At 32.8% G+C, this 12,891-nt stretch overlaps 1 pseudogene across 1 annotated transcript; it reads right to left on the reverse strand.

Moving 5' to 3' along the window:
• Window positions 1-2,861: 2,861 nt before the first annotated feature.
• LOC143566864 (sodium/calcium exchanger NCL-like) lies at window positions 2,862-11,539 on the reverse strand (annotated as a pseudogene). Its single transcript, XR_013141300.1, has 11 exons — window positions 11,018-11,539; window positions 9,272-9,493; window positions 6,938-7,106; window positions 6,417-6,562; window positions 5,878-6,151; window positions 4,927-5,054; window positions 4,573-4,840; window positions 4,174-4,301; window positions 3,823-4,087; window positions 3,423-3,689; window positions 2,862-3,164 (listed from the first exon to the last, which is right to left on the reverse strand). The product of XR_013141300.1 is annotated as a sodium/calcium exchanger NCL-like (transcript).
• Window positions 11,540-12,891: the final 1,352 nt, after the last annotated feature.

Consider the following 12,891-nt stretch of genomic DNA (forward strand, 5'->3'; position numbering starts at 1 on the left):
TGAGAAAACAAGTAAAATAGGGGAATGTGGTACTCACCTCGATAGACGAACAAAGTCAATGAGAATATTAAGAATGATGATATGCGGAAATCACACGTTGACGATAAATCCTAATAAGGAAAAGAGAAATATGGATACGCTAAGTAAAGTATAAGATCGATTATAACAACTCGATAACCATTAATAATATACTATTATACATAAAGATTTATTATATAAAATAACTAGTTAAATTAATAAATCATATATTGGAAAATATTATTTTTAGTTTCATAAACATATTTATATATAGTTTACTTGATTTTTATATACATCAACATATTAAATTTTAAGTTATTATATATTTATATGTATATATGTATATACACGAACAAAACATGAGAAAAACAAGTATTATAAAGTCGGTTTTTAAATAAAATAGTTTTATTTAATATAATATTATTTACTTGTTATTATTATTAATATAATTATAATTTTACTTAAAAAGAATAACATTAAAGATTTTTTCCAAAAAAAACGGGTGCAGGGGGTCGAACCTGCGACCCCTGCCCCTTTAACAAACGTGCGTTACCAACTGAGCTAAGAACTGTTTCAAAAATTAATATACAACAGCTGTTCATTCACAATTGACTACATAAACCCTAGAAATCGAATTGATTAATTCCGTAACAATTAACCAAATTAAGCATAGGGCTTTTGATCTATAAGATAACACGATCAAAACACACTAATCATTTACCTCAAACGACGACGGGAGATAAGCTAATTGAACCGAACAGTGGCGGCGGCTAAAGGTTAAGAATGGACGAGTAAACCACAAAATTAATCTAATTATTTATAGGGTAAAGGTTGGCGATGGCTTGGGGAAAGTGGATGTACGTTTAATTGAAATATCACGTTCGTTTATACGTATATTGATTAACGAGGTGATGTTAGTCAAAGAATAAGGCAATACGAATCAAAATTGATCTATATGACGCAATTAGAACGTCGGCTAGGCCGAACATACCATAAACAAAATATTTACGAGATCAAACAACACGTTTATAGCGAAAATTATGGTTCAAGCAAGCCAATTGTAATTCGGGTACAAGAAAACTGAAAATGGATTCGGGTTTGGTAAACGAATATCCAGTTTAAAATATGGGTTATAATATGTTTACAGATTGGACCCTAAAGTTTGAAGTTGGATACAAAAGGATTTAAAACATATACTTTGGGTTAAAAGTGTAAGAACAATAAAACTTAATTATTAAATAATAAGTTAATAATTTATTAATAATTAAACAAATTTAAACTTGATAAATGCAAAATATTTAATAAAATAATCCGAACATTGAACCGTGTCGGATAAAAGTATAAGTTTGAAAACCCGAGTTGTTACAGCAGAAGAATAAGAGTCTGGCATCTGAAGACTGATGATGTTTTATACTTATTGTTTAAATTTGAAAGACAAGAATGTTTTAAGACAAGTTATGGTTTATTATTGTAATGTTATGGTTGAAGTTTTATATTCCGCGTAAAGTTTTAATTAACTCTGATATTTAGAACTGTGTTTATGAGTAAATCCAACACAAAAGTAGGGCTACCGGTAACGGGGCCTTACAAAATCAAACAGGCTTAAATAAAATAAAAAATAAGAACCGACCCATAATAATCTTTTGGTCTTCAATAAACGAAGCCCAACTCGTGAATGGATCTTCATACCTAATAGGTTGATTAGGATTTTGGCATATTTTTTCTTTATACATGCTTTACATATGTTAATGAGCTACACGATTTTATAGAATCTATTTTCATTATGAGAAGAAAGATGAAGTGATGATAACATATAAAAATTGGACAAGAATGAGTTGTGATAGCTCCATAACAAGTGTTAGGTGAAATACTTGTAAATTGGACAAGAATAAGTTGTGATAGCTCAATTAATTGGGTGAAATACTTGTAAATTGTAACATGGTTCAAAAAGAAAAATAAACAAAGAAAAATACAGACCTAAAACTAACTTATTCTAATTTGACATCCTAACTTATAGGCAGGACAAAGAGCGCACAATATGTATCTTATAATAGAATTCTTATATATGGCAACATGTACAAGATTTTGCAAAATATGCATAAAAGGTTTTGCACCCTATTCTATACTTTAGGTAGCTCCACAGGGGCGGACCCACATAGGTCCGATCGGGGTCCCGGGACACCGATGTTTTTTAAAAATTACTTAGAGACGGTATATTAAATTTTGTAAGGACCCCATAAAAATTAATACTTGGAACCCATACTATTAGGATTGAACTGGTATAGTGGAAAGTCCCTTGTTTTACTAGTGAGAGGTTGTAGGTTCAAGCCCCACCATACTCCTTTTTTGTTGTTTTTTTAATATCCTAGTCTTAGTTATTCAGTTAGGGTATTTGTGCTTTTTGTTAATTTCTCTCATATAGTCATTATCACCATGCAACATATATAATGTTAACATGGATTTTGTATATTCTTTTATTATTTACCTTGTGTATGTATATTATAATTAATCATTTATTTGTGTTAGAGTTATTTTTCATGTTTTGGTCAATTATGTAAGATCATATATATAGATTACGTTCATGTTTTTCGGGTATGAATTAAAAGTGTATGTTTCATCTAGTTTCTAATTTAGATTCTTTCTACTTACTCGTTTCCAATGACACCATAGTTCCGTGTTTTATTATGTTCCTCGCCTCGACCCGACCCGAATAACGACCGACCCGAAAAATTTTGTAAACCGAAAAAATTGGGACCCCATTGAAAAAAAATCCTGGGTCTGCCACTGTATACAATGGGTTTCTAGAAACATTTTTAGAATTACAAATTTTGAAGACTAAATAGTAAACAGTTTATTCATATTACTTCAAATAAAACAAGGCATTAACTTTGGCATTTACCAACAAAATACTTCTAAGATCCCAAAACATAATAAAGGTATCCGTAGATTGGGTATAGAAGAATCGCAAGGATGGAGGCCCAAAGAGGGTATGCTTTACGCCTTAAAGCAAACAAGCCAACGACTGCGCAAGGTAGCATGATGGTTATCACCTCTTTCGAATAGGTCCAAGATAAACCCTTCAAATACACAATAGCGAGCAATGTGAACAATCCCAGAAGGTTATTCATCACCAATCCATTGTAAAGCTGCATATAATGAACCAACTACGGTCATACATATTGGTTAACTCATTTTTCTTTATTTTTTTTTTATGGGAACTTGTTACTAAAAAACTTCTAGACTCCACTAGTACTCTGCTAACTAATGAGATTGGATAAAACACAGCTTTCGCTGGATATGTGTTCTTCAAGAGGGTTAAAGCAGAAAAGAAGTGCGAGAGAGAATCACGTGCCTACCACCGCACACCCTCTTGAAGTTTTGTTTGATAAAATGTACAAACCTACCTCGGAAAATATTAAAGAAGCATTCTTTGAGACACGTGGTCCTACACGGAGGAATGATGTGACTGCCATTCTAGCATTCATGACAAAGGGGATCACAACAAATGAAGTCAAGTGTAAAGGTATGTTGGCTGCGTTTGAGAACTGTTGGATACTTTGCATGAATGCCCCTGAAATCATCAACATGACTGCGATACCAGACACAAGATACACAATGCTTCCTAAAGGTATCAACATGTAAATTGGCGTGTTGATTTTCGCCCATGAATTCTGTATTAAAGTTGTAGAAAGGTGAATCACTTTGAAAGAAAGATTGAAATCAAGATTATATGTTTTCTTTAATCAGAATGGTTGTTTTAGAAAAAAAATCCAATTATATACTAAGTTAGATCGTTTAACTTACCTTATCAAAGTTTTCTATCGCTTCTTTTGGATCTTTGATGCTAGGATCATGTTTCATTGCCTTATCAATCCAGTTATAGAACCAATTTACAAATTCATCTTTCTCCATAGTTTTATGATTGCCATTTTTGTGATAGTCTCTTTTTATATTTTTAAAGATTTTCTCATGATCCCATGACGCTCCAAAATCAACACTTGCAATGAAATTTTGTAACTCGTCTTGATGTACTACGCTGTCATTAATTTGGAAGTATGGCGAAAATAACCTGTATAAAGAACAACAAACATATATCGTCCAACTTTTAACATGCTCAATAAGGGGACTGAAAATATTGATCGAGATAGTAGTTACTCTTTTATCTTTTGTTTGTCAGCTTCTCCGTTTTCATTCACTAGTTCGTGTTTTTCAATCCCGTGTTTCAAGATTCTTGACATGATTTCCTCTATTTCACATTTGTTTGGGATTTCTATTTTATTAACCTGTTTATGAAATGGAATTAGTCTAAAAGCTAAAATCTCATACCAGATTATAAAATTGTGTCTCATGGCCAATGATTTTTATAATGGGAATTATTATATGTAACTGTTGAGATTACTAATTTCAAGAAGTTAAAGACATTATCTAATTAAATAGCCACTGAACCATTTTTCAAATCCCATACAAAAGATTTTAGTTATCATAGGTTTTTCAAAACAATCTCTACTACAAAAATCCGACCATATACTACCAAGTTTAAATTGTAAAACTTACCTCATCAAATTTTGTTATTGCTTGTATTGGATCTTTGATGTTAGGATCATGTTTAATTGCCTTATCAATCCACTTACTGAACCAATTTACAAATTCGTCTTTCCTCATGGTTTCATGATTGCTATTTTGGTGAAAGTCGCTTACTATATTTTTCAAGATTGTCTTATTATCCAAACACAGTACTCTAAAATCAACACTCGCAATGAAATTTTGTAACTCTCCTTGATGTATCACGTTGTCATTAATTTTGAAGTATGGCGAAAATAATCTGTATAAAGAGCAAGAAACATAAATCATCCAACTTTTAACATGCTCGAAAAAGGAATCAAAAATATTGATCGAGACAATAGTTACTCTTTTATCTTTTGTTTGTCAGCTTCTCCGTTTTCTTTCACTAGTTCATGTTTTCCAATCCCGTGCTTCAAGATTCTTGACATGATTTTCTCTATTTCACATCTGTTTAGGATTTCTTTTTCATCAGCCTCTTTATAAAATAGAATTAGTTTAAAAACTAAATATAGTTAATCTCATTCTCATGCCAGATTATATAATTGTGTCTCATACTTGTGGCCAACGATTTTTATAATGCGAATTATAAAAATGAACTGTGAGCTTACTAATTTCAAGAAGTTAAAGACACTATCTAATTAAATAGCGACTAACCCATTTTTCAAATCCCATATAAAAGATTTTAGCTATCATAGGCATCTCAAAAAAAAAAAAAATCCAACTATATACCAAGTTTAGATTGTTTAACTTACTTCATCAAATTTTGTTATCGCTTGTCTTGGATCTTTGATGGTAGGATAATAATTAATTGCCTTATCAATCCAATAACTGAACCAATTTACAAATTCATCTTTCCTCATGATTTTATGATTGCCATTTTGGTGAAAGTCTCTTTCTATTTTTTTAAAGATTGTCTTTTGATCCATTGACGCTCCAAAATCAATACCCGCAATGAAATTTTGTAAGTCGTCTTGATCTATTATGTCGTCACCATTTGGGAAGTATGGCGAAATTAATAACCTATATAAAGAACAAGAAACATCAATCATCCAACTTTTAACATGCTTGAAAAGGGAATTGAAAATATATAGTAGTTACTCTTTTATCTTTTGTTTGTCATCTTCTTCGTTTTCTTTCACTAGTTCATGTTTTCCAATCCAGTGTGACAAGATTCTTGACATGATTTTCTCTATTTCACGTTTGTTGAGATTTTCTATTTCATCAACCTGTTTATAAAATGGTATTAGTTTAAAAATTGAATATTGTTAATCTCAATCTCATACCAGATTACCAAACAGTGTCTCATACTTGTTGCCAAAGATTTTTAAAATGGGAATTATTAAATGAATTGTTGTCCTCCTTCCATTTTTCCAGCCACTTAGTGCATCCCCTTATGAACTCTTCTCGGTTGATCCTTCCGCTACTATCATCATCGAACTGTCTTGTAATTTCCGTTTTAGCATAGTCATCAGAGATATTATCTTTCTCTAAGTCGAATTTTTTAATCAAATTTTCAAGTTCAGCATGTGTTATGCGCCTGTCGTAATCTTCGTCTGCTCCATAAAAAACACTGCGGAATTGTATTCACATTATTATTATTATTATTATTATTATTATTGAAGAAAATAGGTTTTTTAATTTAAAACCCTAATAAGTCCCACTTCCCAAAAGTGACTTTAAATGAATTGCACGCTTCAAATTTGGAAAGCAAATGTGTCAGCGGTTAAGATGCCGTCGTTGGCAAAAATATTATCAACAAAGTCACTCTTGGCATGCACAAGTGACTTTAGATATAAAAGATAGAAAATAAAATAATCCAAAGAAATTGTTAATGCCGCTTTAATGATTCAGTGTTAGTTTTTCCATTCTCGTCAACAAGTTTATCATTGGCAAGCTTCTGGATATGATAAAAGAATCGAATTTGCAATTTTTCTTCCTTCAAGTATGCTAAACTCCTGGCTTGAACACATGGATTCCAAATCTAGCGCCAAAAAATCCAGAAATTATAAACAATGATTCGATTGATAAATATTAATAATATACATTACGACATTCATATCTTATTCTTCATCTCTGTTTATATATTTTAACTAATTCTCTAAATTTTGTTTACATTTTAAAAACATCTTCACATCTCATTCTCTATATTTTTTATCTTACTCCCCAACACATATATATATTTTTTTCATGTTCTTACACATTCAAGCAATTGTATAGAATGATGGATCATTACCCCTATATAAGTGAAAAAACTAATTTATCTTCATCTAGAGATTAAAATTATGCAGAGTGTGAGACGTGAATACTCTTACACGTACTGTTATGAAAAAAAACATATGGCGGTTTTTGTAGGTACCTGATAAGCAAAGTATATGGCTAGTGATACAATGATACTACGAGAGATAGTAAAATCATGGTCGGACTTTTGATTAAAGCTACTAGTCCAATGGTTGTGAATGGAACCAATGATAGAAGCATGGTTATGACCATTTCCCCTGTCTTGTCGTCAAGTTTTACACCATCATCTGCCACACAAGGATCAAAGTGTATCTATAAATCACCATTATGCAAATACGTATTCTAGAATATAAAAAACGAGTGGTAATATAATAGTCGCAAAATTAGCGGTCACACATGTTCAATCAATTAACAGAAACACTATCAAATTAAAACTTAAAAGTGGCAAAAAATTTGTGGAAAAAAATTACACTCAAATTTTAACTTTGTCAAATGGTTGCAAAGTTTGCGACCTTTTCAATTTGGTGGTAACCCGTCGTAAGTTTGTGTAAAATGTATATAGAATTAAATTTTGTCGCGTTCACTTATTTGGTAAGATTTAAAAAGTAGGAAAAAAAATAGTAAATTTAAATTTGAATCCATGTTGCAATTGAAAATATATAACTAAATAGAAGATTTCATAAATTATCCTAAGTTTTGTCCGTAGATTTTAAAAAAGCAAACCTTATCCACACATTTGTGAGAGGTTGCATGTTTTAACCCCACATAGTTTTTTGAGTTAGCCACATGCTTTTTGTGATCGTAAATTAGTTTTGACTATCTGCGATTGATTGGATCACAGAATTGGCCACTTGAAGTTTTGGGTGTTGTCTTAATTTGGATCAAGTCAACAATGACACGACTCGAGGAAATCGAAGACTTGGGGAGAATGAGTAATTTATTTTTGGTTTTTTTAGTGGCTTTGTTTTAGTTTTGTCATAATAAAAAGGAGTGAGGCAAGTTTCTTAACATCATGTGTGTTGAGTGTTATAAGAAGTGTGTTGCGTGTTTGTTCTCGGCCTGATTTCCAACAATTAGTGTCAGAGGTGTGGGAGAAAGATCAAGAATTAGCCACTAGAAACTAGCAAGATGAGTTGCTAGTTGATTTAGTAAAAGCCCCTCGCATAACAAAATGTACTGTTTTTCGTTAGTCGTTTTCTTCGATATGGAGTGGTCACCAAGGAAAACAGTACCTTTTGTTTTTAGTGGTTTTTATTATTATTATTATTATTATTATTATTATTATTATTATTATTATAGTTGAAGAGGTAGGTCCCAGCAGAGCCCAGTTGGACCCGCAGGACTCACCTTGAAGAGAGACGTCTGCGCAGAAACCAACTGGATCCGCAGGACCCACCATGCTCAGAGACGTGACGTCCTTAGGCGCAGTACGCCAGCTGTTCCCGCAGGGAAAGCCTCCCAATGGTGAAGTACCCCGCTTGTTCCCGCAGCTGCGGATACAAGCCATCAGGGAAGGCTACCCGCACTAATAGCAAGGCTACACGCACAAGGCACTAACTCTTGATACTTCAGTAATGTCACCTGAAGGAATGAGCAAGGCGGGAATACTCCCGCCCAAATGAGCCAGTCCGTATGCTTCTGGAAGATCTTTTGTACTATACCTGCCAAGGTATGGACAAAATAGACGATCTGACCAAAACAGCCCATGAACCAATCACAGGGTGACAACTCACCGACAACAGTACGAGGAGGAGCACCCTCTAGTACTGTTTGTCACTATTAGCCGCTGCCTACTCACCAACCCTCACTGTGGGACGTGCGTAGCCTACAGTTGGTGGAACAGTGCATAGCCGGCAGTAAAGGAACAGTATACAGCCGGCCTTGTCACTATCGGCCGCAGCCTATCCACCAACCAGCATGGCTTGTGTGTAGCCCACTGTTGGTAGAACAGGAATACTATTCAGCCGGCTGTACCTTCTTGGAAACCTACCTTCGGCTATAAATACTCCAACACCTTGGAATGGTAGGGACTATCTGATATTTTATTATCTTATCTTCTCTAGCAATCTCTTAATATACACTTATATTCAAGAGTAATCTAGTCTGATTCTCACGCCGGAGGGTGGTCACAAGGAGGTACCCCCCTTCTCAGTGACGAGCTCACGGTGTCTGTTTTGCAGGTTATCAGAAGAACCATCTTTGCCTGGTCTAACCCCTCGTGGGAAACATTACTTAACCCCCAGATTATCCGTAATCTGCCCGGGGTCGATTAGTGTTTCTTCAATAGTATAAAGAAGTCGAGCAAGTGGGTCAATGTAGAGTGCATTTCATGTTTATTTTTTGCATGATGTCCGAGATTGGAATAAAAAATCTGTCTTAATAGGTTGTTTACCACAGTTTACGCACAAATAATATAAATTAATTAAGTATCATGTATGATTGATGATCTAACCTTTTAGAATTGAAAGCATGTGTTTATGAGGCAAGCTTTTTGATGAATCATGTTGTTGTTCGTCTCCTTGTACCGACTCTTCTTTGCGAAGCTTATCCTTGTTTAATATGATGCAAAGTCCCCATATAAAGGTGAGGGTGATGAGGGTTGATCCTGCATATATGCTCAAACCAAAAGCCACTTGATATTGTGCGGCTGATTTTGCAGAACCTACGCCTCCCACTGCAACAAGATAACATTTAGTTAATAAGATACTCAATCTCATACACAAAAACTCCCATTGCCTATATTAGGCTTCAAGATCAACGACATGGGTTTGGGCTTACTCAGCCCGTCAAAGAATAATAACATATTCCATGAAATAGATAACTCGATTCACATAGATTTACATACACACAGGAGTGTGTGTATTTGGTACAAACAGATCTTACCATGAAAAAAACATATAAATAACTTGAATAACTATGCTAACAATACGTAGAGTTATTAATATCACGTTGAGTTTTTTATACATAGATTTAACTGAAAATTCTAATTGCATTTAGTGTAAAGAACATAAGTTGTTATAAACCTCTTAATATAGGAATTTCCGATCTAATTAATAATAGAGATTAAGGCCCTAAGATGCGATTGGATATACATGGGAAAGTTATCGTACAAACTGAATTAACGTGCTAGATATGAGAATCAAGTAGTGTGATTACATATACAAATAGTGTAATTATTTAATTATATCATAATATAATTATAGTATTTTGTAATTACACTACACTATAATCAAGTGTGTATTTTATATATGAATGATGGATTAACTTAATACATAATTTCAGTCTTAATAAATGATATATAAAAAATAAAGTGTAGCAATTATTAAATGAAATAAAAAATAGTCTAGTGGCAAAAGTTTAAGGAAGATGATTTATAAAATATAAAGTGTAGCAATTATTAAATGAAATGAAAAATAGTCCACTGGCAAAAATTTAAGGAAAAAAAATGTAGGTCACAATATCTTTAAAAGTGTCAAGTTGCAAAAAGGTAAGTTTCAAAACATGGAAAAATTAAAAATATAAACAGATTATTGTAACGAGAAGTGTGAGAATGATTTATAAAATATAAAATATTTTAAAAAATTAATAAGAAAAAAATGAATAAATCAATATATATATATATATATATATATATATATATATATATATATATATAAAAGGAAAAAAATTAAAACTAAAATGAATCTCTCGTCATTACCGTTAAAAAGGCGACGAAAAGACACAATGCTGAAAAAAAAATATAATGACAAAAATAAACAAAAAACACAATGATAACTAAAAAAAGACACATTAACAATAAATCGCAAAATATAACACAATGCCGAACAAAATATAACACAATGTTGAGTAATATAACATAATATCAAGAAAAAAATACACAATCATTGACGAAAATAAATACAAAACATAATAATAAATAAAAAGACACAATAACTTTTTTCCTTCAACTTTGTGTCTGTTTTCTTTTTTGTTTTTTTTAGAACGATGAAGACGGGGAAATATTTTTCTGTTTTGACTTTTTTCATTTTTTTACTAACTTTTAAGTTATGATTTTTTATATTATTTTGAGGGTTTTTATGTGTAACTATAAAATCTTCTTATCCTTTTTAATTTTTTCCTATTTTATACAATAACTTGACCCTTCAAAACCTGTCCTTATTTTTAAGTCTATCTAGAAACATGAAGTTAATAAGCTTACCGATAACTAAGACGATTCTAGGCAATGCCATTAGCACCCGGAAAACACTAGCACCAAAGACGACATCTCCGAGTAATAACAAAAATAAAGTCTGGCTTCCTTTATGTATCCAGTCTTCCCCCAACATAATCATATATGTATACATAATCATTAGGAACACCCCTTCGGACATGGTGTCCGCACATGGCAAGAAACCATAGATGCTCTGGCACCTCCCCTCGCCATACAACATTGTTGTGGAAACCGAAGAATTAGAAGTACCCATACGAAGATAACCATGCGCGTTCTCAGGGTTTACGTCATGAATCCCGTCTGAGATCATGGAACCTGTTGAACCAGGTTCGAGTTCTAGCCGCCTTCCTTTCACCGTGCCAATGGTGATCATAAGCACGATGAAAGTCAAGCGGAAACATGTCATTTTTACGTGTTTTAGTGAGAAGTAGTTATTTAGTTCTAAAGGATATTCTGTATTTGGTTTTGGTACTTGCTAGATTCACCTGTAGAGATTTTATAGGCGGCCTGAAGAACAAGTAGCACTACATGAAGTCAATGTTAGATGACATACGTACATAAATAAATAGATTGTAGAAAGTTAAATTTGCAATGAACTACCCTCATGTTGGTTTAAGTTGCAAAGGTAAGCCTTTATATTTGAACTAGTTATATATACCCGTGTGATATACGAGTTGAAAAAATTATTTTAAAATATATTAATAAATATAATCTATGAATTTTTAAAAACCAAACAAATATGTGACCAAATTGAAAAACAATTATTTAGACAAAATAAGCCAATTCAAAACGTCAAAAGATTATAGAAAATTAAATAAGTCGGGTATTGTTCCGCTAAATTCGACCCATAAGCAAATTGATTGTGGAAACGAAACTATGTTTTGGAAGCACACTTGGTGTCAAAATATGTGTCCAGCCGAAAACTTTCCCACGTTATATGCTTTGGAGGTGATTAAAAATTGTTTGGTGATTCAAAGGGTGGCGGGCATGGCGCTGGAAACCGTGATGGGGTGTTGAAATTCAATTTCTAGAGTTACAAAGATTGATTGATGATGTTTCTCTTTCAAGTTATAAAGACAAGTGGGTTTGGTCGATGCATGGAATGTCAGAATATACGGTAAGGGGAGTTCAGGAAACAATTGATGAATTCATTCTCCCCAGTGGCACAAGAAAAACTATTTGGTTCTCGTCTTTACAGCGAAAAATAAACATTTTTGGTTGGAGGTTGCTAGGTAATCGTTTACCGAGGATAAATTTGGATGCTAAGGGCGTCAATGTACCTTCTATTGTATGCCCGCTATGCATGGATGAAACCTTCATTGTTTGGTGGATGTAACTTGGTGAAAAAGATTTGGGATTTGATTGAAGGTTGGTTAAATTTGAATATTTCGGTCTTGAGATCCCTTCACATATGATGGCGTGGCTAGAAAATTCGGTGTTAAGTCTAACAAAAAAGAGATTGTGAGAGTTATACTGTTTGTAGCGTGGTGAGTTATATGGAAACTTCAGAACGACATGGTGTTCTTGATGAATCATATTAACAAAGAAAATTTTTTTAACGAAGTTGTTTACTTTTCTTTTTATTGGTAAAAAGTGTAAGTTATCTTTGAAAGAGTGGTTGTAAAACCCTCTTTTAGTCATGTAATATTTTCTATTTTTGCACGTCTAGTTTCTTGCTAATCTGTGCTTTCTAATACACTACCATTGCTTAATAAAAAAAGAAAAAAAACCCAAACATAAATGATCATAATTTACCAAACATAAACAAACACAAATCTTAAATGGGGAAAGTGAATACGGCGCTGTTAACCGTGTAAGGTTAGACGCAAAACCTATCAAAACTACGTAGTTTTTATTAAAAA

The sequence above is a fragment of the Bidens hawaiensis genome, unplaced genomic scaffold (assembly GCF_021521415.1).
Source record: "Bidens hawaiensis isolate Kalapana, Puna unplaced genomic scaffold, B.hawaiensis_p1.1 tig00023056_1, whole genome shotgun sequence".
NCBI classification, from domain to species: domain Eukaryota; kingdom Viridiplantae; phylum Streptophyta; class Magnoliopsida; order Asterales; family Asteraceae; genus Bidens; species Bidens hawaiensis.